Here is a 6,041-nt window from a genome sequence, read left to right on the forward strand (position 1 = left end):
ACACAAACCTACCTGCTGTTCAGTCCAGACAACCTGAAAAGGAAAGAGAAACAACTGATTCAGATGTGATGGTAAATGATTATGGGACAAAAGTCCAAATGCAAGATAAATGGGTACCTCAACAGGAAGTAGATGTTATGGAGGAGGAACAATCAGTTGGAGAATCTGGAGGTATGTCTGATGTTCATGCAGTTCCGGGCGAAGGTATCGGTGAAGGAGGACAGGGATACAGATGGCCTAGGAGAGGAAGGAGGCCACCAAAGACATTCACATACGATTACCTGGGTACACCGTCATTCAGACACAATAGCGTTTCAGTCCACACCATACGAAATGCAGAAATTTATCACATGGACTTACCTAGTACCACACAAAAAGTCTTTATTGATGAACTTTGGGTAATTGCACAGCATATACATAAGTGGGAACAATTCAACCTGAGGAACTGTTTTGTTTAGAAAAGAAATGTCAGGACGACATTTTTGTTGAAGGGGAGAGTGTGGTGGACATAGAATTAAATATAATGTATATATTATGGAAAATATTTCAAATGTTGAAAGTGTTATCTTTGTTTCTTTTATCTTCATTTATATTTATGATTAATTATGTCTGTTGCTCTGTTATTGATTACTGTTCCCTGAGAGTATTCACCTGTGGGGGGAGGGCCGCATGGTGCTCAGTCAATACAGACACGGGCAGTGAAACAGCAGCTCCGGTTCCTGTCTTTTTATTGAACATTATTTTCCCCATTCACAGACGTTGAGGGTACTACATTGGCCCACCTTTTGCAGCTATAACAGCTTCAACTCTTCTGGGAAGGCTTTTCACAAGGTTTAGGAGTGTGTTTATGGGAAATTAATGAAAATCAATAATCCTCAAAATATTAGAATGTTTCATAAGATAATCAAAGAAATGATTCATAATACAGAAAAACTAGAAAACTTCTGACTAAAGTACGTTCATTTATGCACTTAATATTTGTTTGGGGCTCCTTTTGCACAAATTACTGTTAATGCACGAGGCCCAGGTTGCTTTGTTAGCGGCCTTCAGCTCATCTGTATTGCGGGGTCTGGTGTCTCTCATCTTCCTCTTCACAACACTCCACAGATTCCCTATAGGGATCAGGTCAGGTGAGTTGGCTGGCCAGTCAAGCACAGTAATACCACGGTCAGCAAACCAGTTTTGAGTAGTTTTGGCACTGTGGACAGGGGCCAATTCCTACTGGAAAAGGAAATGGCCTAACTAACCAGTGTGGATGTGTTCATTGATAGAGACTTCAAAGCACTTTTCTATGTCACTCTGGATAAGAGCGTCTGCCAAATGCAGTAAAGTGTAAATGTAAATAATGTTGGAAATACATTATTTTTAAATCTCCAGTGAAAGATAAATAGTCAGATTGTGATGGTTATGTTACAGAAGGCCAAAGACTCATAGTTTTGTTTCTGGTAGTGACCTGTGCTAAAGAAAGCCCATATTTCTGTCCTTTCCTCTTCTCCTCATTTCACATATCTTTTTAAACAAATCCTTATTTGCCATTTTATTATTCATGAGTGTCTGTGTTTCTTGGGTAATTGTCACACTGCTTTCCAGAATGATGGCCTCATGCTGAGGACAGGCACCGAGATTCACTTTAAACTATAAGAGTTAGCTTTGGATTTTGACTCAAATGTATGCATAATAATAATAATAATGATAATAATAATAATGATAATAATAATAATAATAATGATAATAATAATAATGATAATAATAATAATAACTATTATTATTATTATTGTTGTTGTTGTTGTTGTTATTATTATGATCCCCCAGCTCTATCACACACAGTGTATATAATAGTGAGTATAATAAACTATAATTATTATGGTTAGTCGTAATTGTAATTATTAGTCTTCATCTTGTTGTTGATCTACTTTTTATTTACTTTATTACTTTTTATTTATTTCAGTTACCGTTTGCTTTATTTATTTATTTAGCTCAATATACTGTATATAATAAGAAATATTGATGTAGCAACCACCATCAAATTTTCAGCTTAGTATTTTTCTTATTATGTAGATCAAACGTTATGAGCATTTGAAATCTGAAAAAAATACCATTTTAGAGAATTTTTGCTCTATGTAAATGCCTTTGAGAAACGCAAAACATGAGTTTGTGAATCCGGGTCAGTAAAAATTGCCTTTAAATTCATATAGCTTTTGATCTAGAAGAGATATTGCCTTCAAACTTTGCATTCCAATGGATGTTGTTTTTAACATAAAACCACTCTATACAAGAGATTTTTAAGTAGAAAGTCAGTACGTTTTATTTTTTATTTTCACGAATAACCATTAAGTCATCTAGACCATTTTAAACATGTAATACATCACATAACATAAACAATTAATAAAGGTGTTTGTAAAATATTGTAAATACTTTATAGCTGATATTTTTAATAAATCACATTTTCAAAGCACATTTTCAGTGAATCATGTTGCGGTGTAGTTATATATTTGGTATCACAGTTTCAGTTACAGTGAGTATACATCAAGTAAATGATATGAATTAGCATTAAAACACTCAAGTTGTCAGGTTTAGGCATTACAGTTCAAAGACAAGGTTTCACTTCATAACTGTTGTAGATTTAATAAACATGTCTCTATATGATGTATGAAGTTCATGACATTTCCTGCCTTCCAGGATTCATACATTCTGGGATCATGCCAGAGGCAAGAAGAAATTCTGGCTTTTCCACTGTAATCAATGTTTTGTCTTTAATTTGATATAAAACACAATCTGGAAAATATTCACAGGATCAGCTGAATCAGTCAATGAACCGGATCCGCGAGTCAGCTCAGAATCAGCTGAATCAGTTAATGAACACGGTGACAGCCATAGGACAAATAAGAATCGGGTTATTAATTTAGACCTCGGACTCATGAATCATGAGTTAATATGCAGAATCGGATGATTTAACTCGGGTGAATCAGTCAGGACCAGTACTACAGCCACTAGAACATCATTCAGTCAGCCAGTACACCTGTTGAGATCAGGGGAGTGAAGTTTACCTGCACAGCTCCTACCGCTGACCTCCGTTACACTTGCTACAATCGTGACCTATGATATTCATTTCATTTAAGCAAACAAAATGAAAACAGTACACATATTAAGAAAAACAGTGGTAAATAATTGTGGGCATATATATATATATATATATATATATATATATATATATCAAAAATATTTTCTTATCAAATAATTTGATGCAGTATTCACTCGTTAAATAACTGAAACATTTCCCCGATTTAATGAATGGATTTATCTCCTGTCTCGGTAAAGTAGCTACACAAAATGGCGTCTCGGTAAAGTAGCTACACAAAATGGCGTCTCGACTCTCTCACTAATCGAGGACACCGCGCAGGGTCTAAAGATCGGGAAGCGTGGATTTAGATGTAAATACGAGCTGCAAAGCTGAAAATAATATACAACAATATAAAGGTCGTAATCTCTACTTTCAGAATATATAACCGTTTTGGCTGTAGCAAATATTTTGGGCTGACTTTGGGAACTAATTTCTCAGAGTAGGGTGGTGATGTGTAAATAAAGTTTGCACCGATAGAAACTGTATCCATCCGCGCATACACAGGATGCTGTACAATAAACACATGGCACTGGTCATTACACGGTCAGACGGTCAACTTAACAAAGAGCAGTGTTTTATATTTATATCAGATTAAAGGGAATTTTATTGGCTTTCTAACCAATGTATTTACATTCAATTTGAACCACAAACACTAATTTAATAGCGATTTTGGGACACTTGGTACAGGAAATGATGGATTTTCCCCCTGGTTACTGCTGACCAATCAGCACTCAGGGTGGTTGCGCGGTGATTTTTTTTTTTACTGTATCACGTGACCGCACTTGTTTTCTCGCCTGGACGGCTCTCGCTGGTGACGTCATAGCGCAGAATTCGAACAGATCTGAAAACGTAAAAAAGTAGGCGGAGCTTTCAGAAATCTCCTGGACGCTGTGAGAGTAAGGTGTTTATTAAAGTTACTTTGAACAGTGAAGAGATCATGAACTTTTTTGGAGCATTTAGTGGTCTTCCACTGCGCCCTCTGCTGTTAGCGGCCGGAGCTGCAGCCGCGACAGCCAGCATTTACACTTATGTTAAACGGAGCGAAGATACGACAGCGGAGCCCGAGGACACGACCGAAGGTACAACTATTTCTCAGTCCTGGTGTAACCATGCAGTGCTAAGTTTACTTCTCTCCTTTAGAAAAACATGAATTCAGTAGATTTGTTCAGTTCTTCATAAGTTAATAGCCCTTATCCAGATGGTGTCCGGCGCTCGCGCTGCTTGAAAGATGCCCTGAGGGGTGAAATCACTCTCTCTTTCTGTCCAGCTACATGGAGGATTTTAGCTTCATGAATGTAGAATAAAATCTGTCAGTGTGTCCTTCAGCCTTAACCCACAGTAGACATGTAGATAGTGAAGATCAGTAAAGTGTTTTTATTCTGGAGACCCGTGAAAAAGTGGGAATAGTTGTGCTGTAGAGCTTCACCCGGATCAGAAGTGATGAAAATATCGCTTGTGTGGAGTTCAACACTTCAATAATAGAGGATGATGTGTGATGATCTACTGTTTTATTTTTTATTTTAGGTCCTGACACAGAGGTTGTTAAAGACCAGATGATGGTAAGTTTGTTCTGCTCCTAACTTTAACCCTATAGTGTACATTTCCAGTCTCTTACTAACAGCAGAACTGCAGGCTCATATTTACACCATTCACACTCCAATGTTTCTTTACACTAATCACACATTCTACATTTAGTCTCCTCTTTACAGAAGTTTATGAATATTTTCTTAATATGAAGCTGTAATTTGTCCTAGCATCCATTTGAAAGAGTTATTTTTGTGATTCAGAAACTGTTGGTGTCCAAGATTCAGCTGCAGGACAGAGTGAAGGAGCTGGAGGAACTGCTCTGTGAGGCACACAGAGACTGTGACCTGAAAAGCAAGGTAGGTGAGATAAGGCTCTGATTCAGAATAATGGGAGTACCATACCTAGGGAAATATTCAGAATAGGAAATACCTGCTCTCTGGAGTTTGAAGCTCACCTGCACTTGGAGCCAGAGGGGAGAGAGCAGTGACGGCTGGTCATGATATTAGATGGGAGATGAAACTCTCAGCTCTGTCACAGGCTCAGCAATGAAACCATTATGGTTCAGACATGTCTTATATCATGATCTCTAACATTATACAGATATAAAGACACACACAGAAGTGGCCCATTGCAGATGTGAACCTTAAGCACTGTGTGAACCTCTTTTGCTCCATGTGTGTGTTTTAGGAGAAAGAGCAAGAGCGAGAGGCTCACAGCATCCTCCTGGCTGAGAAAGAGGAGATGATAAAGACTCTGACACACAAGGAGGAGTTCCTGAAGGTAAACATTTCTCCTCAGTAATACATGGCTGCTTTTGTTAAATAACTCTCTCTCTTTCTCACTGTGTGTGTGTGTGTGTGTGTGTGTGTGATTTTGGGGACATTTTGTCATTTCCCCACCAATATATTTAGACTATTCTCATGAGTAATTGTTGTCCTTTCAGGTCACCTTGGTTGAAGCTAAGGAGAACCATCAGCAGGATGTAGAGACCATCCATCAGCTGGAGAAGGAGAAGTCTGACCTGACAGAAAAGGTGGAGACTCTGAGAGAGACAGTGGAGAAACATCAGCAGGATGTGGAGACCATCCATCAGCTGGAGAAGGAGAAGTCTGACCTGACAGAAAAGGTGGAGACTCTGAGAGAGACAGTGGAGAAACATCAGCAGGATGTGGAGACCATCCATCAGCTGGAGAAGGAGAAGTCTGACCTGACAGAAAAGGTGGAGACTCTGAGAGAGACAGTGGAGAAACATCAGCAGGATGTGGAGACCATCCATCAGCTGGAGAAGGAGAAGTCTGACCTGACAGAAAAGGTGGAGACTCTGAGAGAGACAGTGGAGAAACATCAGCAGGATGTGGAGACCATCCATCAGCTGGAGAAGGAGAAGTCTGAC

This window comes from Hemibagrus wyckioides, linkage group LG06, assembly GCF_019097595.1.
Source record: "Hemibagrus wyckioides isolate EC202008001 linkage group LG06, SWU_Hwy_1.0, whole genome shotgun sequence".
Taxonomy (NCBI): Eukaryota; Metazoa; Chordata; class Actinopteri; order Siluriformes; family Bagridae; genus Hemibagrus; species Hemibagrus wyckioides.